This window comes from Felis catus, chromosome X, assembly GCF_018350175.1.
Source record: "Felis catus isolate Fca126 chromosome X, F.catus_Fca126_mat1.0, whole genome shotgun sequence".
NCBI lineage: Eukaryota > Metazoa > Chordata > Mammalia > Carnivora > Felidae > Felis > Felis catus.
In genome coordinates, this window is record NC_058386.1 from 98,546,497 (window position 1) to 98,572,241 (window position 25,745).

A 25,745-nucleotide genomic window follows, 5' to 3' on the forward strand; every position below is an offset into this window, starting at 1 on the left:
CCATCACTCATTTTCCCCTGTCCCCCATCCCCCATCTACCCTCAGTTTGTTCTCTGTATTTAGGAGTCTCTTATGGTTTACCTCCCTCCTTCTCTGTTTATAACTATTTTTTCCCCTTCCCTTCCCCCATGGCCTTCTGTTAAGTTTCTCAAGATTGGCTTCTGGGGATATTGAAGGAGCCTACATGGCATAGAGACTCAGGATTTTATGCTCAGGTTTCCATAGAGGAAGTGAGCTCTGAGGATCCATGTATGAAAGGTATAGATTTGACTGAGGGAAACAGGGCATGCTCCTGTAAGAAAATCTTCCCTCTGCCAACCAGTATATAGTTGTATGTTCTTAGATTATTGGGCTTTGATAATGTATTGATAAATAATAATAATAATAATAATAATAATAATAATAATAATGGTAAAAACAGTTAACAGTGGGTATTTACTTTTGTCAGGCACTGTATTTAGCATTCTACACGTATGGACTCATTAAATGTTTGCTTCAATCATATGAAGTGGGTGCTTTTATCATCCCCATCTTACAGATGAGGAAACAGAGGCACAGATGGATAGACTGGTTTTGCTATCTGTGGGTTTATATAAATAAAGCAGCACCTGTGGAGATAGACGTTTTCCTCTCAAGGGGGTGCCAGTCCAGTCGAGCTCTGCCTGGATTGAGGTTATACTTATTGCCTAAGAATGTCTGGCTACCATGTTGATTGTGTTGGCATGGATGATGTCCTGAGGGCTCTCTGAACCCTCTTAGGAAACCATGCTTCTTGTGCCTTTACTAGGAACTGCCTCTTGCTTAAGGGGCTATGAAAAGCCTTAGAAACATGTTGGTTGATTTTAAAATGTGATCAGACAGGTGAGGCTAATGTCAAATCTTAGGAAAGCAACTTGTTATAACTGACTTAACTTCATTTGAGAGATCTAGGACATTAGGATTTTGAAGTCATGGGTACTAATTCTGTAAACACTGAATAACTAAGCAAGTTTTCACCTAATCGTGCTTTGGAATTTTTTACCTGTCCAATTTCTCTGTCTAGTGAATTTGTTAACTGTTAATGTTGAGTGTTATGTATGTTATATTATGCAACCATTGGCCAAATGGTATCCTTGAAAGCTTTCTTAGGGGGCATGGGGGCACTGAGTAACAAATCAGAACATTCTTGACATAGAACATTCCCTCTCTATCTTCCTCTTTCTATTTTCTCTCTCTTCTTTTCTTTCATAAAAAAGCCCTCATCCCAGTGCTATCCCCAAAATACAGTCTGCCTTGCAAGTGGATAGAAACTCTTGTTTCGATAGCCCCAATTCCCTCTTCAGTTGCCATGTGAATGGCAAGCTAGTTTTGCAAGTTGTGCCAATTATATATTGAAAAAAGAAACACCAGGTAAACTATTTTTAAAGTAGGACAGAAAAAATAATTGTATTAAATCTCTGCTGCTTGAAATGTAGTAAGTCAGCAAGTATGTATATTTCTCTTATATGTAAAGCTCTCTGAAATGCTACAGTGTAGGAGATGAGAGAAGAATAAGACAGTCTCTGCCTTCCACCAGAGGCTTAACCTCAGTCTTCTCTGTTCCTCTCAAAATCGCCTCAATTGCCTGTTCTACTTCATTCTCATTGCCAAGGTGGTAGTGTGGGCTGCTGTGCCACCAGAGCTGCTTTGCTGCCGCCTGTCTCCCAGCCCACTTCCATCTCATTTCAGCCTCTCTTGTACACCATTGCCACATTCATCTTCCTAAAGTCATGTCTCCTAAATTGTGCTTTTGGGGACCATTAGCCCTGATACATACTCCCTGTTAAAAAGAGGATTTTGTGCTAATGCAGGTTCAGAAACCAGGCAACATTCAAATCCCTCCTTGAAGATTCACAGGGTACCTATTAGCATGTTAAAGGATCTGAAAAGTCCTGAAATAAAGAAACATCTTTAACTTCCTTTAAACTCAATTGACCACAGAACTTCTTTTTCATGTAACATCAATTAGTATTACATATAACGCCTTTTCAGAAATGCCATCCTAAAACATCATTTTATCATGCCATTTTCCCAATTTTAAAATCTCCAGTGCTTCTCTGTTTTCCCATGGGAGAGGGATATCTACCTTGTCAGCCTTATGTCAAGGACCTTTGCAACCTGATCCTAACTTAATTCAACTCAATTTCATCTTCTGCTGCTTCCCTACTTGGGCCCTTTTCCCCCCAACTAGACTGCTCTGCTCATCATTCTGTGCTGATCCACTATTATGGTCCAGATGAGGAGGTAGGCCAAGAATGGTTGGGGACAGAGATGTGAGGCTTTCAGCAGCAGTCATTTGTGAGTAAGTTCTACTTGGAAGGCTCAGCAGCAGAAAGCTGGGAGTGGGACAGCTTAAGTAAGATGAAATGGAAGTAGAATCCAGGATGAGTAGGTGTGGGAATACCCATAGCTGAAAATGGCTTCTCATTTCAGATAGAATCATGAACATGCAGGGCAAGGCCAGATAGGCGGAGAAATGAACGTCAGGACAGGGAAGATTTCAAAAGTAAGTGCCAAAAAAATGAAAAGAAGCAGTGGTGAGATCAGGTCAACTATTTCTCATGTACAGAAACAGTAACATCAGAAATGAAGTGTGTGTGTGTGTGTGTGTGTGTGTGTGTACATGTGCCTTTGTTTAAGGCAGTGATTGTTGATATTCTTTGAGAATCTGATGGAAGTTATGAGGCCTCTCTTCAGAAAAATGTACATACACACAGAATTTTGCATCAAATTGGGGGGGTTTTAAAGACTCTGAAATCCATGGGCCTAAGTTTAATAAATCCTTTTTATCTAATGTTTAGGGGAGAGAGACAAAGAGAGAGAGGGGGGCAGGGAGAGAGTGCCTTCCAAACAGAGGTCCTACCAGGCCAATCTCTTAGGTATAGTTTTCTCCTTTATGTCTTCAAAGCAGCTCCAATTACAAAAGCTAGCAGCATGGCATCAACCAAATTGTACTTCATTTCTGCTTATTGATTTACTCTGCTACCCCTTCTAGAACCGATTCACTGACCTATTCTCCGTTACACTTTTGAACGTCCCAGGGAAATCCATATTCTGTGACCTTTCGATCTGTGAAACACACATATGCATTCACACTCACACACTCACATAGAGTTGCTTACATACCTCCATGTCCACTTAGTATCCTGGAGAGAAGGAAACACATGAAACAAAACAAGGTGGTGTATAAATCAGATCCCCATCAGACTTTAAGGAGAGGGTTTTCTGTGTGTGTAGGGACAGGGTACAAATGAAGTTGCTGTGCTGAGGCAGTGATTAGGGTGGTGATACTTGCTTCAAGGAACAAGTGTGCTTGGAGTGGTACTCACAGTAAAGTGCGAGGCTTGAATTTCTTATCACTATTCTCCCAAAGCAATGGTTGTCAACCCTGGCAATGTATTAGAATCACTTGAAAAGCTTTAAAATTATGCCTGTGTCCAGGCCTCAAACCCCAGGGATTCTTATTTAATTGTTCTGAGGTATAGTCTGAGCACAATTATATTTTATAAACTGGAAAATATTTAACTTAAAAATGCTACTCTACATATATTAAAAATAGCTTTTATAAACATTTATAATGTATTCTCTAGCTACCTAGTTTCCTTTACCTAAAAGTATTTTATCTATTATCTATCTATGTATCTGTATCTATTATCTAATCATCTAAGGAAACTGTAAGTTTCACCTATAGAAAAGCCTGTATTCCATAGCAAACATGTATGGCCAGATTCCTTGGATATCCCCCCTCTCTTTTTGGTAGAGATATTTTAGATTTTGCGTTATGATACAAAAGTAGACAACAGTATAAAGAATCTCTGTGTTCCCATCACACAGCTTTAATAATTACTACTACTACTACTTAAAAAATTTTTTTGAACGTTTTTATTTATTTTTGAGACAGAGACAGAGCATGAGCAGGGGAGGGGCAGAGAGAGAGGGAGACACAGAATCCGAAGCAGGCTCCAGGCTCTGAGCTGTCAGCACAGACCCCGACGCAGGGCACGAACTCACGGACTGTGAGATCATGACCTGAGTAGAAGTCGGACGCCCAACCAACTGAGCCACCCAGGCGTCTCTACTACTACTAAATTTTAAAAGATTTTATTTTTAAGTAATCTTTTCACCCAACATGGGGTTCAAACTCACAACCCTGAGATCAAGAGCTGCACACTCCACCAACTGAGCCAGCCAGGCGCCCCTCAGCTTAAATAATTAATTAAAACAATTTTTAAAAATGTTTATTTATTTTTGAGAGAGAGAGAGAGAGAGAGAGAGAGAGAGAGAGAGAGAGAGAGAAAACAAACGGGTGGGGGAGGGGCAGAGAGAGAAAGAGGGAGACCCAGAATCTGAAACAGGCTCCAGGCTCTGAGCTGTCAGCACAGAACCCAATGTGGGACTCAAACTCAGAAATGGCAAGATCATGACCTGGGCTGAAGTCAGACGCTTAACCAACTGAGCCACCCAGGTACCCTGTTAAATAATTATTAACCCATGGCCAATCTTGTTATATCAGTATCTCCACTACTCCCCATGTACTTGTGTCTTAGTCTATTTGGGCTGCTGTAACAAAAATACAATAGACTGGGTGGCTTAAACAACAAACATTTGTTCTTTACAATTATGGAGGCTGGACAAGTCCAAGATCAGGGCACTGGTAGATTCTGTGTCTGGTGAGAGCCCACCTCCTGGTTCATTAGATGAGTGTCTTCTCACTGTGGCCTCATATGACAGAGGGGAGATGGAGCTCTCTGTGGTCTCTCTTACAAGAGGGGGCTCCAGCCTCATGACCTAATTACCTCCCAAAGACCCTACCTCCACGTACCATCACACTGGTGATTAGGTTTCAAGATATGAACTATGATTTTTTTGGGGGGGACACATTTTGGGGGGACACCTTGGAGATATATATATATATATATTCATTCAGTTCTATTCTTTTTAAAATAGGTTATTGAGGTATAATTTACCTTCCTTTACTGTAAGCATCTATAAGTTTTGAAAAACTAATACAGTTGTATAACCATCACTATGATCAGATATAGCACATTTGCATCACCCCAAAATATTCCCTTATGCCTCTTTTTAGTAAGTACTATCACATGGTAAGGATGTACCACAGTTTGTACATTCATCCATTGAAGGACTCTGGGGTTGTTACCAAATTTGACTATTACGAATAAAGCTGATATGAACATCTATGTACAGGTTTTTGTGGGAACATAAATTTTAATTTCTCTTGGGTAAATATCTATAAGAGGTGGGGGGGGGCCCTGGCTGGCTCAGTTGATACTGGGGTCATGAGTTCACACCCCACGCTGGGCGTAGGGCTTACTTTAAAAAAAATCTAAACGTGGGATTTCTGAGTCACATCGAAGGTGTTTAACTGTATTAAGCAACTATTGTCTTTATAAGTACTTGATATTGTCAGAGTTTATTATTTTTATTGTAGCCATTCTAACAGGCATATGGTTTTATGTTGTATTTCCTTAATAACTAATTATGTTGAGCATCTTTGATGTGCTTATTTGCCACCTGTAGTGGGTTGAACAGTGTTCCCTCTGAAGTCATGTTCACCTGGAACCTGTGAATGTGACCTTACTTGGAAATAGGGTCTTTGCAGATGTTAATCAAGTTAGGATAAGGTCATACTGGATTAGGGTGAGCCCTAATCCAATGACTGTTAAGGATATCAGGATATCAGGATATGCCTCCTTAGGCATCACAATCCCAGACTTTAGCCTCTACTACAAAGCTGTAATCATCAAGACAGCATGGTATTGGCACAAAAACAGACACATAGACCAGTGGAATAGAATAGAGATTCCAGAATTGGACCCACAAAAGTATGGCCAACTAATGTTTGACAAAGCAAGAAAGAATATCCAATGGAAGAAAGACAGTCTCTTTAACAAATGGTGCTGGGAGAACTGGACAGCAACATGCATAAGAATGAAACTAGACCACTTTCTTGCACCATTCACAAAAATAAACTCAAAATGGATAAAGGACCTTAATGTGAGACAGGAAACCATCAAAACCCTAGAGGAGAAAGCAGGAAAAAACCTCTCTGACCTCAGCTGCAGCAATTTCTTACTTGGCACATCTCCAAAGGCAAGGGAATTGAAAGCAAAAATGAACTATTGGGACCTCATGAAGATAAAAAATCTTCTGCACTGCAAAGGAAACAACCAACAAAACTAAAAGGCAACCGACGGAATAGGAAAAGATATTTGCAAATGACATATCAGACAAAGGGCTAGTATCCAAAATCTACAAAGAACTCACCAAACTCCACACCCAAAAAACAAATAATCCAGTGAAGAAATGGGCAGAAGACATGAATAGACACTTCTCTAAAGAAGGCATCCAGATGGCCAACAGGCACATGAAAAGATGCTCAACGTCGCTCCTCATCAGGGAAATACAAATCAAAACCACACTGAGATTATCACCTCACGCCAGTGAGAGTGGCTAAAATGAACAAATCAGGAGACTATAGATGCTGGAGAGGATGTGGAGAAACGGGAACCCTCTTGCACTGTTGGTGGGAATGCAAACTGGTGCGGCCACTCTGGAAAACAGTGTGGAGGTTCCTCAAAAAATTAAAAATAGATCTACCCTATGACCCAGCAATAGCACTGCTAGGAATTTACCCAAGGGATACAGGAGTGCTGATGTATAGGGGCACTTGTACCCCAATGTTCATAGCAGCACTCTCAACAGTAGCCAAATTATGGAAAGAGCCTAAATGTCCATCAACTGATGAATGGATAAAGAAATTGTGGTTTATATACACAATGGAATACTACGTGGCAATGAGAAAGAATGAAATACGGCCTTTTGTAGCAATGTGGATGGAACTGGAGAGTGTGATGCTAAGTGAAATAAGTCATACAGAGAAAGATACCATATGTTTTCACTCTTAGGTGGATCCTGAGAAACTTAACAGAAGACCATGGGGGAGGGGAAGGAAAAAAAAAAGTTAGAGATGTTGGGAGCCAAACCATAAGAGACTGAGAATAAACTGAGAATAAACTGAGGGTTGATGGGGGGTGGGAGGGAGGGGAAAGTGGGTGCTGGGCATGGAGGAGGGCACCTGTTGGGATGAGCACTGGGTGTTGTATGGAAACCAATTTGACAATAAATTTCATATTAAAAAAAAGGATATGCCTTCTTATAAAGATTAGGAGGGAAAAATTTGGTCACTTACAGTGGTCTGCCCTTATCTGTGGGAGATATGTTGAAAGACCCCCGGGGATGCCTGACACCATGGATAGAACGAAACCCTGATATATAGTATATTTTTTCCTATACATAAATACCTGTGATAAAGGTTAATTTATAAAGTAAACACAGTAAGAGATTAACAACCATAGTAAAATAGACCATTTATAACAATATACTGTAATAAAAGTCATGTGAATATGTTCTCTCTCTCCCTCTCAAAATATCTTACTGTACTCCACTCCCCCTTCTTGTGATGATGTGAGATGATAAAATGCCTATGTGACGAGTTGAGGGGAGGGGAATGGCATAGGCCTTGTGACGTAGTGTTAGGCCACTACTGACCTTCTGGCGCTAGGTCAGATAGGGGAGCATCTGCTTCTGGACTGTGGTTGACCATGGGAAAACTGTGGAAAGCGAAACTGCAGATAAGGGGTGACTGTTCTTACATACACAGAGGGAGGACAGACATGTAATGATGGAGGCAGAGGTTGGAGTTACGCTGCCACAAGCCAAGGTAAGCCCAGGATCACCGGCAACCACCAGGAGCTGGGGAGATGCAAGGAAGGATCCTTCCCTAGAGCCTGCAGAGAGAGCATAGACCTGTAGATACCTTGATTTTTGGACCCCTATCCTCAAAAACTATGAGAGAATAAATTTTTGTTATTTAAGCCACCAGGTTTGTGTTGCTTAGTTATGGCAGCTCTGGAAAAGTAATATACCATCTGTGTATCCTCTTTGGTAAAAGGTCTGTTCATGTCTTTTGGCCATTTAAAAATTGGATTGTTTGTTTTCTTATTGTTTATAGTTTTGTTCAACACTCTACTTTCAGATAGCAGGGAAACCCCTGTACATCTAACTTAATGTCTTTAATATAATCAAATACTTGTTCATGGATAAATTTCTGGTTGTCTCATAAATATCATATTTTTTTTCTGTTTGCTTGTTTGAGTGCAAATAAGGCCCATATGCTGTAATTGTTTGATGTCTCTTGTACTTCTTTAAAATTTTTTTTAAAGTTTGTTTGTTTATTTACTTATTTATTTTGAGAGACACAGAGACAGCATGAGAAGGGGAGGGGCAGAGAGAGGGAGAGAGAGAGAATCCCAAGCTCGATGCAAGACTTGAACACATGAACCATGAGATCATGACCTGAGCTGAAGCCAAGAGTCAGATGCTTAACTGACTGAGCCACCCAGGCACCCCTCTTGTATTTACTTTAATTTATAGGTTCCTCTCATATCTTTTTATTCTTTAGAGTGTATTTGTTGAAGAAACTGGGTTCTTTGTCCAGTAAAGTTTTCCACAGCCTGGATTTTGCTGAAAGCTTTCTTATGGTATTGTTTAACATGTTCCTCTGTCTTCTGTATTTCCTGTAAATTAGTAGTTGGATCTAGATGCTTACCCAGGTTCAGGTTCATTTTTTTTTTAGCAACCACAATTATTAAATACTTGGATCAAGCCAGAAGCAATATTATTGCAAAAGGGCCCTCTACGTGTTTAATCAGTTCTAGTATTGTACTTGCAACCCAACAACTCACTAATATACAGAAACAGGCATCATGAGGAGCAAGAACTATCACTCATCCATTTTGTAGAAGAGTAACTTGCAACTCCTGAACAACAGTGCTCACTTCACTGAATCTGTTCAGTCCCTTCTCATTCATCTTGAGTGAATCATGGGATGACTTAAGCTCAAATGCAACAAACATATAAACATTTTCTTGCAAAAAAAGTACAAGTTAAAAACAAAATATTTGTATAATTTACTATTTAACACCATAAAAATTGCCTTAACTAATAAGCTCTTTCTCACTATATTGAGCAGGCTAATAGGACATCTTAGGGCATGATACAGACCCTCTTATCACACATGACTCACAGGTTAAAATCTTTAAATAAAACCACCATGTATGCTTCACTGACTTCCTGAAGTACACTATGGCTGCACTCAGGAAGCTCAAATCTATTTTCAAATCCTGGATAATGTCCCTTACCAACTTCTGGAAAGAAAGCTTTTGGATTAGAAGCTCTATTTCCAGCCTGTAAGACAAGACTTTTTAAGTTTCTGGCAGCCTTAGTGGCCAGCTGTTTTCATGGGGGTTTTCCAGCCAGTGGATTTGTGAGTGTAGTGCTTTGTGTTACCCATCTTCTTGGACCCAGCACCAAAGTCTTGGGTTGCTTCTGTGTCTGTCTCTGCCATGCTCTAGTAACCAAGCTAAGAAAAAAAGTTGCTCTTCAACCAATACCTAACCTTTCCACTCTTAGAATCAGTGTCTTTTAGAAAAGTTTGGTATGTATTTATATGGATACACACACATAGTGTGCATAGGTACACACGATACATAATTTAACGTTAATAATTTAACTTTTTAACAATATTTTAAAAATTTTATTTATTTACCTTTTGAGAGAGAGAGAGGGGAGGAGCAGAGAGAGATGGAGAGAGAGAATCTCAAGCAGGCTCCTCACTGTTAGCACAGAGCCCAATGCAGGGCTTGATCCCATGAACTTGTGAGATCACTACCTGAGCTGAAACCAAGAGCCGGATGCTCAGTCAACTGAGCCACCCAGGCACCCCTAAATAACTTTTTAGAAACAGATAAGGACTTTTAAAACATAACTATGATGACATCATCACTTCTAACAAAACTGACAATAATGCATTAATGTGGTCTAATACCCAGTCCATATTCAAGTTTCCCTGGTTTTCTCAAAAAATGGCTATTTTGAATCAAGATCCAAACAAGAGCTACACAATTCATTTTACGGCCATGTTTCTTAGGTCTTTTTTATTCTATAACAATTTCCCCTCTTGCCTTTCTTCCCATGTATAATGGACCGAATGTTTGTGTCCCCCCCCCCCACAATATTCATATGTTGAAGTCCTAGCCCCCAGTGTGATGGTGGGGCCTTTGGGAGGTGAGTAGATCATGAGGTTGGAGCCCTCCTGAATGGGATTAGTGCCCTTATAAAAGGGCCCTCAGAGAGCTTTCTTGCCCCTTCCTCTGTGTGAGGACACTGCAAGAAGATGGCAGTCTGCAACCAGTGGGCAGGTCTTCACCAGGAATCCAAGCACGCTGACGCCCTGATCTCAGACTTCTGGCCTCCTGAGCTGGGAGAAAGAAGTTCCTGTTATTTATAAGCCCCACATTCTATTATATTCTTTTAGAGCAGCCTGTACTAAGAAACCATACTATTGGAGAAATTGGGCCATTTGTTTCTCAGAGTGCCCCACTTTTCTGCATTTGGCTGATTACTGCCTTCTAGTACCATTTAACTTGTTCCCCTATCTCTTTTATTTCCTATACTGGGACTTGGATCTAGACGAGAAGATTGATTTGTTTCAGGTTCACTGCTTTTGGCAAAATACTTTCTACATGGTGCTGTGTGAATTCTACTGCATCAATCAGAAGGCACATCATATCTAGCTGTCTCACTTTTGGTGAAGAGATTTATTTTGTGGTGAGGTGTGGTTGGCCTATTCCTTGTTAAACTTTCAGCTAACAGGTTTGGCATTTATTGATGATTTTTGCCTTAATTATTTTTCCTTAGGAGTTGCAAAGTGGTGATTTTATTATAATCCTGTCATTTCTTTTGCAATGATTAGTGGAATTCTCCATAATGAAGAACTTTTCTTATCAACTTTTTACGGACCCTGAAGTACTGTTTGACCAGGAAATGAAGAATCAGTGCTTAATGGTTTAGACTTACTAATTTTTAATGTAATGAGTTGTTGCTCTAGAAACTTCCAGTGATGATCAGTGACTTTTTTCTTGAGTGTCATAATGAACTTACAGAATTTTATATATTTGACGTATTTAAGTCAGCTACAGTCATTTTTTAAATGCTCAGTTTGATCATCTTTGGCCAGGAGAAGCCCCTTTAAGTTAGCTCCTCAGTCCTTTTGGTGTATCCTCAGTAGTCTTTGATAGTGTCCTTGCTTTCTGGTGTGACAACATGCCCTAGGCTCATTTTGAAAATTCTCTACTCCATACCTGGAATCAGCCATTTCTGCAGGGAGCCATGGATCCTTTTAATGGGAAGTGCAATGGGCACAGGCAATTTTGTTTTTTTTTGAAATGGAATTTATTATTTTGTTTTTTTTTTTTTTTGATGTTTATTTATTTTTGAGAGAGAAAGAGAGAGAGAGCATGAATGGGGAAGGGGCAGAGAGAGAGGGGGCAGAGGATCTGGAGCAGGCTCTGCATTGACAGCAGCAAGCCCGATGTGGGGCTTGAACTCATGAACCATGAGATCATGACCTGACACAAAGTCAGACTCTTAACCAACTGAGTCATCTAGGTGCCCCGAAGGAGACTTTATTTTTTAGAGCAGTTTGTGGTTTACAGAAAAACTGAGCCAAAAGTATTTAGAATTCCCATATATCTCTTCTCCCCCTTTTCCAGTTTCCCCTATTAACATCTTGCATTAGTGGGGTACATTTGCTACAACTGATGAACCAATATTGATACATATTATTCACTAAAATCCATAGTTTACATTAGGGCTCACTATGTGTTTTATAGCTCTATGCATTTTGAAAAACGAGTATTTCATGTGTGCACCATTATAGTATCATACAGAGCATTTTCACTGCCCTAAAAATGCCCTCTGCTCCACCTGTTCATCCCTTCTCTCTGCTCCCTGAAATCCTGGTATGGTAAGCATTGATGTTTTCACTACCTCTGTAGTTCTGTCCATAAATATTTTTAAAAATTTCTATCAGATGAAGAAAATTCCTAAAAGACCAAACGTGAGGATGAAATGTTACCCAGAGGAGACAACTGAAAGACCCAAGTCCCTACAGAGGCAAGAACAGATGGAGTCTGGAAGGGATTAGCTTCTGATAGAAGCAGCTAAATAATCAGGAAGAATGTGGATAAGAGTTAAGATCAGAGGACAGTGGAGCCCGGGAGTGGGGGGGTGGGGGTGGGGAGTGGGAATACTGCCCCAGGCAGAATTTCTACCACTGGTCTCCAGGTTTTGAGCCGGAGTGGGGAGGGGGGCACAGTTCCCAGATGCTCTCAGAACCTGCCTCTTGCACCTTTGTGTGCCTGGGGTTAAGGGACCTAGCCCTTTCTTTCTTTTACTCTCAGGTCTTCCTCTCCTTTTCTCCTCCTCTTGGAGTCCCCGACTCTTAGTCCAGCTCTACTACTCATCTCTACGGTAGCTGTGAAGCCTAAGTGAGATAATACGTGTAACATGTCTTACACACAGAAAGCACTCAATAATAATCACATGTTGTTGTTGTTACTGAGTTAAGGCCTCAGGACATTCAGATCTTGAGGTCCTTTATCCTTTTATTTGTTCTCAGGTTTAATGAAGTACCAAGGCTTGAAGGATTTTAATTAGTGTCAATCTGTGATGAGGCCTCACCCAATTCCCTTACTTATATTTACCTCTGTACAGTAGCCCATCTTGGAGGACCCTTTTGCTTGGAGCCCAGGACAAATGACCACTGCCTTCCTTCTACCCTCTAGGTTTTGCAGAGGACCTTCAGAGTCCTGAAGGACTAGACATTCTACGACACTCTAGTCCATGGCTAGAGTGTGAGCGAACCTTCTCTTTTACAGGAAGAAGGTCAATAAGGCAGCCAGTCTTGCCAAATCACTTATAAAAGAGCTTCACAACTGGCTGAGTTGTACTGAAAGGCTGTCCTTTGGTATATGTATGGACAAAGCTGTGGTATTCTCGTACCCACTGAAAGTTCTCCATTCTAAATAGATACTCCATCCCTTAAGATCACCCAGCAGGGCTCGAGATGAGGGATGTGGATACTTGTCCCTTCACCATCACTTATTTAGACTTTGAGCAGGAGTAAAACTGGGGCAAAACTGGAATTTTCTGTGATTTTTTTTTCTGTCTCTGAGAGAGTAACTTGCTTTGAGGAGATCCAGCCCCATGGTACAATTATAGCTCCTTGAGAAATGATGGCAGAACATCTGGTCTTGAGAGTTTGCCCAGTAGAGAAGACATGGAAATACCAAACATCATGAGTTCAGATAGGATGGGCTGTACTGCTGCTATTTCTACAGGCCATAGTCTCTGTGGACAGAAGTCACAAACCTACTACTCTTCAGAGCTCCAGGTCTGGACCTAGAACCAGACCTTTATCAGGTACCAACATAGGAAATAAAGAATAGCTGTTCTGCCTGTTTCCCTGCCTGGGTACCTTAGATGTTCAAAGGCAACATCTAGGTCATCTGAGTCCCTGCAGGCAGTGATGAGATGCTCCTGTAGAAGTACTGTGTGCTGACAATGTCTCTGGGGCTGTTTCTGGAAGGGTGGGGCTTTGTGTCTGCAGAGTCAATCTTTGCCAACCACTTAATAAATAGGCTGATGCCATCAAGAAGAAAGGGTAGCTTCCTACCTGAGCTCTTGTGATAACTAGGGTTGGGAATGACAGAGTTAATGTGAACTCCTCCAGGAGCTGCCTTTAGCACAAGTAGCTCATGGAATGATGTCTGGGTCTGGCCAGTGAAAGCTGGGCAGGCTGGGTAGGAGGGCCATTTTGGAGGGAAGCATGTGAGTAAAAGCATATTGAACTCCAGGTCAAGCTGGATGGGTGATACCCAAAGTGTTAGTGAGGTGGAGATCCAAAGTTAGGACTTTATTACTGGCCTCAGTGTGATGGGCTTCTAGGTCTGTAAGCTCTCCAGACTAGAGACTTTGTGTTGCTCCAAACTAGAGAGGAGTTAGAGCTGAAAACTGAGGGACCAGGCGACCAGGATTTAGAAATCTGCAGGGGAGGAAGCTAGGTGGGCTTGAACCTAATCTCTTTGGGCATTCTTCCAAGAAGCATTTCAATGGCCCAACTGGCATCCTGAAATCTAGGCCCTCTTCTGTTACCACCCCTCCTCCCTTTTCTGGACAACTAGTTATTTTGTAATTAATAACTGGTTAATTGCTTAGAAATATTTACTTGACTGAGCCGAGATTTAACTTGCTTCCAGGAAAGTATCTTAGGAGGGTCAGAAGCCTACAAGGGGTAGTTGGTTGCAAAATGGAAATTAGATGGAGAAGGATCCATCTGTATTATTATTATTATTATTATTATTATTATTATTATTTTAGTAATCTTTATGCCCAACATGCGGTTTGAACTCAAGACCCCACGATCAAGAGTCTCATGCTTCTCTGAGCCAGCCAGGTGCCCCGGGATCTGTCTCTATTAATATCCGATTAGGTAGAATTATGAAGAGAGCTAAGAACTTAATTGTTCAGTATCATCAGAAAATCACTTATTTTTATTTTTTTTAATGTTTATTTATTTTTGAGAGAGAGAGAGCGCACAAGCTGGGGAGGGGCAGAGAGAGAGGGAGACACAGAATCTGAAGCAGGCCCCACGCTCCAAGCTGTCAGCACAGAGCCTGATGCAGGGCTCCAATTCACGAACTGCGAGATTGTGGCCTGAGCCAAAGTCGGACGCTTAACTGACTGAGCCACCCAGGTGCCCAGGAAGTCACTTATTTTAATCTCTCTTCAATAGTTAGCTATTAATTAAGTGGGAATAAAGAGGAGAATAATTGGAGATGGATTTGCTCAGACTATTTTGTGCCTTGTAGAGTCAGTATTCTTGGCTATTAATGAGATCTTGGGTAAAAGGGAGTAGGTGCAAAGGGAGGCAACCAGCTACAGGTGATGCCTGCCTAAGAGCGATATGATGGGCTAGATGGACTCCGAGGATTCTGCATCTTCTCCGAACTTTTTCAGCAGTCTTTTCCTCTGGGCTCTACAATAGGAGTCCCACCGCTGGGGTTATCTCACTATAGACAGAACCCCATGATTTCATATGTAATGATTAAGAGTATGGGTTTGGTGTCATATCTGAGCTAGAATCCCAGCATGGCCACTTACTACCTGTGTGACCTTGAGTAAGTTACATAATCTCTCTGTTTTCTCAGCAGCAAAATGGTAGCAATAATAATACTTAGATCGTTCAGAGAATTATATGAAATTAATGCACATGAAGCACTTAGTGTACTGCCTGATAAATAAAAGGTACTTAACAATGAATATTTCTTTAAAAAAAATTTTTTTAATGTTCATTTAGTTTTGAGAGAGAGAGAGAGAGAGAGAGATTGAGGGAGGGAGGGAAGGAGGGAGACAGAGTGCAAGTCGGGGAGGGCAGAGAAAGAAGGAGACACGGAATCCAAAGCAGGCTCCAGGATCTGAGCTATCAGTATGGAGCCCAATGAGGGGCTCCAACTCAGGAACCAAGAGATCATGACCTGAGCTGAAGTCTGAGGCTTAACCGACTGAGCCACCCAGGCGCACCATGAATATCTGTTTCTTTTCATGCTTTCCTATATCAGGAGTGTACGGTGGTGGGAAAATCCCAGTTGCTCTGATATTTTACACACATTTCTTCTGATAAGGCTGCTACCAGTGAATGCCTGATGAACCCCCAGGCCCTACTTAGGGCCGTGGCCTGGAAGCCCCTCTGTCTCTGACAAGCCCATCTCTGCTTTTTGCAATATGGTGTAACAGTTTTAGGTGTGGGCTCTGGAGTTAGATCCGGGCTGGAATCCCAGCTCAATTACTTCCTGGCTGCATTACTTTGGACAAATTATTTAACTCTTCTATGTCTCAATTTCCTCACCTATAAAATAATATTAAGTTACCTGATGGGATCGTTGGGAGGATTCAATGAACTGATGCGTGTAAAGCACTCTGAACAATGTCTGGCACATGGTAAGTGCTCAAAAAGTGCTAGCTATATTATTATCTGTATTATTTTCTCCCTCCTGGCTCCCATCCTCTCAGTGACCTGAGGGGTGTCAAGAGTTCATCCGGCAAAGTCATATAAGCTGACACTAAATGGTTTAAGTGTGCCCTCCTTCCACTACCATGAAACCAAAGGCACCATTAACCAGTTTGTCACAGGTTATGAGTCCTAAACTGTGCCATTTTAAAACATGGTTCTCAAATTTTCGGCACTTCTCCCATTGAGAGGTGATATCTAGTACCCTCCCCTTGAATCTGGGTTCTGTGAATGCTTGGTCAATAGAATAAGGCAGAAGTGGCACTGTGCCAGTTTCTGGGCCTATGGCTCAAGAAATTGACAGCTTCCTCTTCCTGTCTCTAGGGCGTTTACTCTTGGAAACCAGTCATATGCTGGGAGGAAGGTCAAACAGCCCATAGAGAGGCTGCTGTGGAGAGGAACTGAGGCTGCTGGCCCTCAGCTCTGGCTAAGCTCTCAGTTGACAGCCAGCACCGGTTTGCCAGTCAGTGTGAGTGAGCCATCCAGGACCTAGATCCTCTAGCCCCCCATTGAGCTGCCCAACCTGACACCACATGAAGCAAAGATTAACCCACTTTGCCAAACCTTGTCCATTGTTGTGACCAGTATAAATGTTGTTGTGTTAAGCCCTAAGTTTGGGGTGGTTTGTCACATAGCAATAGATAATCAGAACACAGATTATGGGCAGCTGGCCAATAGGTGGGGGAGATCTTTTGGGGCAGGTGTTCCACATATTGTGAACCACATCATGCAAGTGGTAACTGGTTTATTCCAGGTGTAGGACTGGCCGTTGGCTGAATTATGGAATGGAATTGTTGTGGGATGTGGTTATTAAGTTTAATGCTTCAGTCTTAAAAAATGGACCACAAACACAAAATGTTTTTGACCAAAATTGTTGGACACTATGACACTAAATATTCATCTCCTCGCTGCCAAATATATTCCTCCCCCATACCCTATATCTGAGAAATGGTATCATGTCCTATCCAGTTACTCAAGTAAAACACCAAGGAGTCATCCTTGAATCCTCCCTTTCCCTGACCCCTCACATCCAGTTAATTAGAAAATTCTATTGGTTCTATCTTCAGAATGTATCCTAAATTTGTTCACTTTTCTCCATCCCCACTGTTACTACTCTAGGCCAAATTATCCTTTTGTCTTACTTCAAGTAACCTGTATTGGACACAGACTTGTGTGCCTTCTCAGATTCTTTTTCTTTTTTTTTTTTCTGGTAGGCAACTTTTATTTATTTATTTATTTATTTATTTATTTATTCATTCTTCTTATTTTTTTTAATATGAAATTTATTGTCAACTTGTTTTCCATACAACACACAGTGCTTATCCCAACAGTCACCCTCCTCCATGCCCAGCACCCACTTTCCCCTCCCTCCCACCCCCCATCAACCCTCAGTTTATTCTCAGTTTATTCTCAGTCTCTTATGGTTTGGCTCCCAACATCTCTACCTTTTTTTTTCCTTCCCCTCCCCCATGGTCTTCTGTCAAGTTTCTCAGGATCCACCTAAGAGTGAAAACATATGGTATCTGTCTTTCTCTGTATGACTTATTAAACTTAGCATAACACTCTCCAGTTCCATCCACGTTGTTACCTAAGGCCATATTTCATTCTTTCTGATTGCCAAATAGTATTCCATTGTATACATAATCTCAGATTCTTTTCTAAGGTTCTGCCCACTTTCCACATTGTGCTGCTGCCATGAGCCACATGGTAGTCTAAATCGAGGTTCTGCTCTTGCATGACTCTCATGTCCTAAACACTGGGCTTATGGGTGCCAAGTTCTCACTCCACTCCCACACTTGGGTAAAATGCCATACCATGGGTATGGGGTCGGGACCAAATGACGAAACTTGGGAGTGAAGGGGAGTGAGTACCTTGTCAGATGAAACTTGACTAGTGGAAATGAGGAGGCATGAAGGATCCCAGCAGCTAAACGTGTGCTACTTTCTCCCTTCGTGTACAACACTGAAACGTGCATGCGCATTTTCTTTTCAGCCATTTCAGCATTTGTTCAGCCAGCAAACGTACCTGGCAAGTGACCTGCAGTTTTGTGAAGCAGTGTCCAGTGTGGTCATGCAGCCCCTCACACTGTTTTACATCTTTCTGTGCATTACTTACCTTTTCCCTTCCTCCTTGTTGCCTTAGGCTTGCACGACTCCCAAATGGTTAGTACGTGAATTCCTGACTCTGGCTCAGTTTTAGAAAAACCTGGCTAACACATTTGGTATTAGAAGTGGTTCCAGAAAGCAGACTATCCGGATGGGGTTTTGGAGTTGGATTGTTTACCCATCTAAAAGCAATAGGGACCCTGTATATGGTGTTAAGTGTATGGAAATAACCCCTGGCATGAAGTGACATTGCAATTACTTGAGCTTTCACCTGTGGTGTGTAGTGTTTTATTGGTACAATATGGAGGTGCAGGGCAAGGTATGGGAGGTAAAGTGGCTCTGGCACTTAATCGATATACAAACAATGTTATTTATAAGGATCTTGGAGTACAATGACTGCTTTTGACTGCAGCAGAAGCTCTGCCTGTCTGGCAAACTTAATGGAGATTCTTATGTCCTGCAGATGCAGGACAGACTGGGCTAAAAATCAGGCTCAGGATCTGATAATAAGGGTGACAGAGATGCAAAAAAAAAGACAAAATATATAACCTTGTAAGGTCTGGTTTTTAAAAATCTGGCAGGGAATGATTTGAACGTGGAGATCTGGGATGGTTATTTAGGTGGATGAATCCAAGTATTATGAGCCTTTCAGTTTCCTCCTGGATTTCTCTTGGTGGCAGAAGCATCCCTTTTCCCCTTGCCAGAGGAGAATAACTTCCCTTTTCATGGAGACCGTGTCATGATTTCACCTGAAGCAGTCGCCTTGTGAGATGACATTTTTTTTCCAAGATGTACCCCCACCGTCCTCATTCCCTCCAGGTCACTAACCGGAATCCTGTCTCAGCACAGCTTGGATACACACCCTGTCCTGGAAACTTTTTATGTTCATTAACAGAGAGAATCAAAAGCAGTTCACAACCTCAGAAACATTATTTGCATGCAAGAAGCCAGATACACACAAAAATACATACCACATGATTCCATTGAAATGACTTCCAGGGGCGCCTGGGGGGCTCAGTCAGTTAAGCATCCAACTTTTGATTTTGGCCCAGGTCACGATCTCGTGGTTCATGGGATCAAGTCCAGCATCCAGCTCTGCACTGACAGTGTGGATGGAGCCTCTTGGGATTCTCTCTCTCTGTCCCTCTCCCACGTATGTACTTTCTCTCAAAGTAAATAAATAAACTTTAAATGACTTTCTAGAACATACAATACAAGTCTGTGGAGCAAGAAATCAGAAAGTGGTTGCCTCTGGTTGGGCATCAGGGGATTAGCTGGAAAGTAAAGGAGGGAACCTTCTGGGGTGATGGAAGTGTTTTAAGTGGTGGTTACATAGGTAGGTACAACTGTCAAAACTAAGGTCTTTATATCTTTTGTATGTAAATTATATGTTAATAAAAAACTAAACAGTTTACCCTTATACGGCAAGGACACGCTCACTGTCTTACCTTGGGGCTAGTTTAATTCTCATGCTTTCTATAATAATGTATGTAGGAAACTTAAACATCTTCACACTCTGCAGAATATCACACTAGTCCACTTTATTGAAGAATATATTTTCATCGTGAATTTCTATAGATTTGGGGGTCTGGGGCAGAACATCCTCTCTAAGGTAAAGGACAAAAGACTGCTTTGCACTCCCTACCACTAAGAAAGCGGCACAGCACTGGTGGATCTTGTGGGATTTTGGATACAACACATGGGAACACTGCTCTGATCCATTTATTGGCTAACCTAGAAGCTGCCAGTTTCAAGTGAGGGCTCTGCCCTCTTGCCAGGGCAAGAGAGGGCCCTGCAATAGGTCTAGCCCACATGACGAGCTGATGTAACTCCTGGATGATATGATGTCTCAGATCCAATGGTGCTAGATTAAGTCTCTGGCAAACCCTTAGGAAAGTCACAGTGCAGTTCTTGAAGGTTCTGTAGTGAGGCCATGCCCTTGGTGGCAGAGAACTGTTGTTTTAAAAACACCTCCTGGGGTGCCTGGGTGGCTCAGTTGGTTGGGCGACCAACTTCAGCTCAGGTCATGATCTTGCAGTTTGTGGGTTCGAGCCCCGTGTCGGGCTCTGTGCTGACAGTTCAGAGCCTGGAGCCTGCTTCGGATTCTGTGTCTCCCCCTCTCTCTCTGCCCCCTCCCCTGCTCACACTCTGTGTCTCTCTGTCTCTCAATAATAAATAAATGTTAAAAAATTATAAAAAAATAAAATAAAAACACCTCCCAACACCAGAATGCAAGCAATGAGGCTTACCCAGTTCCCCCATAAGCAGTTGATTAAAGAAACTTTCTCTGGAGAAATTGAACAGCTCAGTGATGTTAACGTTTAAGCGAACCTACCAAAAAATGCCAAAAGGCCACATATTTGTTCTAACATGCAGCCCACTATTTGGTAAACTCTGCCCACACACAGAGATTCCATTCAGCATTTCGTAGTTCAGTTTCGTTTTTTAAGTTTTTATTTAAATTGCAGTTAGTTAACACACAGTGTAATATTAGTTTCAGGTGTAGAATATAGTGATTCAACACTTTAAGATTAAGTGAGCAACCGAGGATGGCTAGTCATTTGAAAAATGCATCCAAAATGAAAGAGACAGGGCCTTCTGGGTGGCTCGGTCTGTGTTGACAGCTCAGAGCCTGGGGCCTGCTTGAGATTCTGTATCTCCCTTCTCTCTGCCCCTCCCCTGCTCACACTCTCTCCTAAAAATAAACAAACATTAAAAAAAAACACACAAAAACAAAATGAAAGAGACAAAAAGAGCACAAGAGAAATGAATAAAAAGAATAAGAGGGGCACCTGGATGGCTCAGTCTGTTGAGCATCTGGACCTTGATTTCAGCTCAGGTCATGATCTCACAGTGAGTTTGAGCCCTGCGTCAGGCTCTGTGCTGACAGCATGGACCCTGCTTGGGATTCTCTCTCTCCCTCCCTCTCTGCCCCTCCTCTGCTTGCAGGTGCGCTCTCTCTCTCTCTCTCAAAAATAAATAAATAAACATTAAAAAAAGAAAGAAACCTTCAAAGAGAACATAACATTCTTAGAGTGGTAAGATATTCTATCCACTAAGCTGGAACAGGTTGCTATATAAAAGGAACAAGTGAGTCTAGAACTCGTTCTAGAACACAATTTTGTTTTTTGTCTTCTAGTCCTACACACCATGATGGAAGCTAAGAGTGCAAAGTTGTGAACCTGAGTACCATCCCGAGAATAGGGGATGTAAGTGGCCAAAATATGTACTGAATGTTATACGAAGATACATTCCTACATTTTTCTACATTGTAAACAACCCATATTTAATTTTCTTTAAATTGTATAAGAAAAAGTATAAATTGTCAGCCAGACATAGAGCTTAGGGTCTTCTCAGCTATCTTTCTGAGCGTGCACCCTGTTCTGAGCATGAGTGTGGCCTTCTAGATTCCCAGGAGTGTGTGGAATCTTTTCAAAACCCTTACTCTTCAATGAATCTCATGGCCCAGCCTTTCCTCCCAAGATTTTTGGTTAGTCTATTGTTGGCCCCAACTGTTATCTCTTGATGGTAGCAACTAATTTGATTGTTCAAATGTTTTTTTTGAAAAATATTGATTTGTTTTTGAGAAAGAGAGCACAAGCAGGGGAGGGGCAGATAGAGAGGGAGACCAGAATCCGAAGCAGGCTCTAGGCACTGAGCTGTCAGCACAGAGCCCTACTCGGGGCTCGAACTCACAGACCACAAGGTCATGACCTGAGCCAAAGTTGGATGCTTAGCTTAACTGACTGAGCCACCCGATACCCCTGTTCAAATGTTTTTGAGAATCACCCCCTGGGTAGTCTCAGTCTCAGCCCCTGGAGAGTTTTGAGTTAGGCTAAATAAAGGCAAGCTTTCCGGGACAGGGGGTCATCAGGCAAGTCAAAAGAGACACCATTCTTTGAGAATAGGTCTGTTCTGCTCTCCCTAGTGTTGGGTATTGAGTATTTGTACTAGGAGTGTGGGCTGTTACCTTCAAGGTTGCTGCTGAGCTGGGAGCAGGGATTGGGTCCAGAGTAAGTTAAAATGCCACAGAGCCCTCTTACCACAATCCAATGGCTTTTTCTTTATTGAGCATACCTCTGTTTCTGCAAACTTTTGATTAGTATCCAGAGTTCTGAGAAGTGAATTTTTTTTTTTAATTATTTTTAGGGGCGCCTGGGTGGCGCAGTCGGTTAAGCTTCCGACTTCAGCCAGGTCACGATCTCGCGGTCCGTGAGTTCGAGCCCCGCGTCAGGCTCTGGGCTGATGGCTCAGAGCCTGGAGCCTGTTTCCGATTCTGTGTCTCCCTCTCTCTCTGCCCCTCCCCCGTTCATGCTCTGTCTCTCTCTGTCCGAAAAATAAATAAACGTTGAAAAAAAATTAAAAAATTATTTTTAAGTAATGTCTACACCCAACATGGGGCTTGATGCCATAAGCCCAAGATCACGAATTGCATGCTCCACTGACTGAGCAAGCTAGGTGCCCCCTGAAAAAGTGAATTCTGATGGTTTTTGTCAGTTTATTCATTGCTTTTGTGGAGAGAGGGGATTTTGGAGTTCCCTACTCTACCATTTGCACAGATGTTACCTGTGTTATTTCCTTGTTGTTGATGACCTTGACAGTTTGGGGGAATATGGGTCAGGTATTGTCTAGAATTCCTCTAGACATCTGTGTGCTGTTTTTCTCATGATTATGCTGGGGTTATATATGGGCGTTAACACCATAGAAGTAAAGCACCATTATCACCACATTATATCACTGTGTGTGTGTGTGTGTGTGTGTGTGTGTGTGTGTGTGTGTGTGTATGTATATATATATATTCTCAACATGATTTGTTGCCATTAAGAAGTGTAGAATTAAAGTGTAGTGGTTTAGGGCTGTCAATCAAACACAATAGAATTCAAATCCTGTCTCCTCCAATTGCTTGAATAAGTGATGGGACTTTTCTAAGCCTCAGTTTTCTCATATGTAAAACAGGAATAATGATAGTAGCTACTGCATGAGGTTACTGTGGAGAATCAAATGAGAAAATGGGTGTGAAGTAATTATCATGATGTCTGGCACATAGTAAGTGCTCAATATATGTGAGCCAGTGGCATAAGAGGATGTGTGTATATATGGGTATACACGAGAAAAAGTTTAAAAATAGCATCAAGAGAATCTGAAGTGATTTTCACAATATAAAAACGTGCCATAATTTCTCGGGGAGATTTGATGGGAAACCCAGAGTTCCTTGGAATTAGATATGTTTGGGTAAAATGGGAAATTGCACACATGGGGCATTATTCCTGAGGGCAGGCCAGATGGCTACTATAGCTGGAGTTCCTGGGTAGCCAGGATGGTCAGGGAGGGACCCTGGAAAGAAAGGAGGGGGTGAACACTATGTAATAGTTAAGAGCACAGCTATTGGAATCATACAAACCAGGGATCAAATCCTGACATCCCTTTCACAGGCCCTGTGACCTTAGGTAAAATGACTTGATTTCTGTCAGCTGAAGTTTCCTCATCTATAAAATGGGGATGATAAATTGAGGATTAAAAGAAATAAGCCCTGTCAACGGACCAGCATATTCCCTGTTGCATAGTTGGCACTCAGTGTTAGCTGCTCTTTACTACCTAACAATGGTGCGTTGGTCAGGTTGGGAGATACACCGTAACAGTCGTAAATCTTCAAGTCTGGGAGGACATTCTGTGGCAAGAGGTGGCTTTAGAAAGCTTCACCTTTCAATATGGAGGACGTTTTGGGCTCCTCCCCTTTCTAATGGTCTCTTCCTTGCTCAGGACTGTTGCAAGCTGCCCTAGGGGCGGGCAGGGTGCTTTTGTGATATTGGCTAAAAATCTGAGAGGAAAAAAAAAGACTTTCCGAGTAAAATCAGAAAGAAAATGGAAATCACATGGAAAATTTACGCCATTCCAATGTGTTCTTAGTCTCGTTAGTCTACATCCTGCTAGGCCCTCTTCTGCAGATGATGGCTGAGAATATCCTCTTTAGAGTAATAAATCACAGGAACATTAAATCCATCCCTGCAGCTGCACCATGGGCTAGTTAGAGGCCTATTCAAGAAAAGGGCTTATGTGGAGGGGTTTTTTCCCTCCTCCTTTTAAGAAGCCACCTGTACCATTTTTGTCTTGGTTTTTTAAGTGGAAATGATTTTAAGATGTAATTTTCTTCCTCTGCTTGTGTTTATGAGGTACAAATAGTTCTTTGTTAATAGGAAAAGAAAAAAAAAACCCAAACCTAAATGCCAAACCTAATTAAGGCTCTTTAGAGAAAGTGTGCCTCTTTAACTTTCCAACTTCCTTTCTGAGTTAGTAATTTAGGGGCTGGACAAGATGCAGGTGGAAGGAATTGCTTCCTTGACAGCTGGCCCTGAAATCTTTCAAATTCCTGGAAGTGTACCAGTTCATGGGTAGAGCGCTATCTGGGAGAACTAGGGCTAGTCTGGAAAGAGCACATACTGTAATCTAAATCCTTTTCCTGTTGATTGGCAAAATCCCAAAAGTTCTTTGAGGCTAGAAGAGATAGCTTTGAGGAGAAAATTGGGACCAGATAATCTAATCCAGATGTCAAAAACCAGGCCTTGAGGAGGAAAAAACCTTTTTATTATAAAGGAGGCCTTGAGGGGAAAAAATCCCTTCTTTATAAACTAGACCTTGAGGAGGGAAAATCCTTTCATTATAATCATATCAATTCTAGTTAGATTCACATAATGAGGTTAGCTGTGCAATTTGGCGAAGATAATGATCAGCCACATAGAATGATTTAAAGAGTTCCAGAAGGGCTCCTGCTGCACAATATAATCATTGCTACTCAGGTTCATCATGCCTGATATTTCTTCATCAGTGATTCTTAACCCTTTTTTGGTTAAAGACTTGCTTTAGAATCTGGTGAAAGCTACTGACCTTTCCCCCCCCAACAATGCACATGTGTATTCACACACCACTACACATTTTTATGGGGTTTGCAGACTCCTGTGAAGGGGTTTTTGGATGGTCAGTGTTTTTCATAGTTGATTTTTAAGAGCTACATAATGGGCACCTTGCCCACACATAGACCCCCATTGAGGTAAATTGAAAAGAAGCTCTACCACATTTTTATCACCATTATATTAAAATAGTTAAAATAATCTATTTAATAATATCTTCATTTCAGGGAGAAGGATGGTGGTATTTAGGGACAATATTTCACCAATATATATAAGTCTACCTTGGTGATGCACAGCTGAATCACAGGTCAACTTCTATTTTGAGTTGCCTTCTTTCCTTCCTATTTCTAGCAACTTTTAAAAAATATCCAAACTTTAAAATACTTTAAAATACTCTGGGATAGGGGAGCCTGGCTGGTTCATTTGGTAGACATGTGGCTCTTGATCTCAGGGTTGTGAGTTCAAGCCCCACATTGGGCATAGAACTTACGTACGTACATACATGCATAAAATAATCTGGGATAGCTGAGAAAGAACGGCAGTATTTGATAACTATTTGTCTTAGATCTCCCCCAAGTAGCCTCTGAAGCAAGGACTTGGGTTAGATATGTTTGGGGTGTTGTCTCAGGAAGCAGGAATGGTAGAAAAGGAGGAAAAGTCAATGCAACGGTGCGGTGTGATGTTGCTGCATTGGGCAACAAGGGCTTGATTCTCATCAGACTTCCC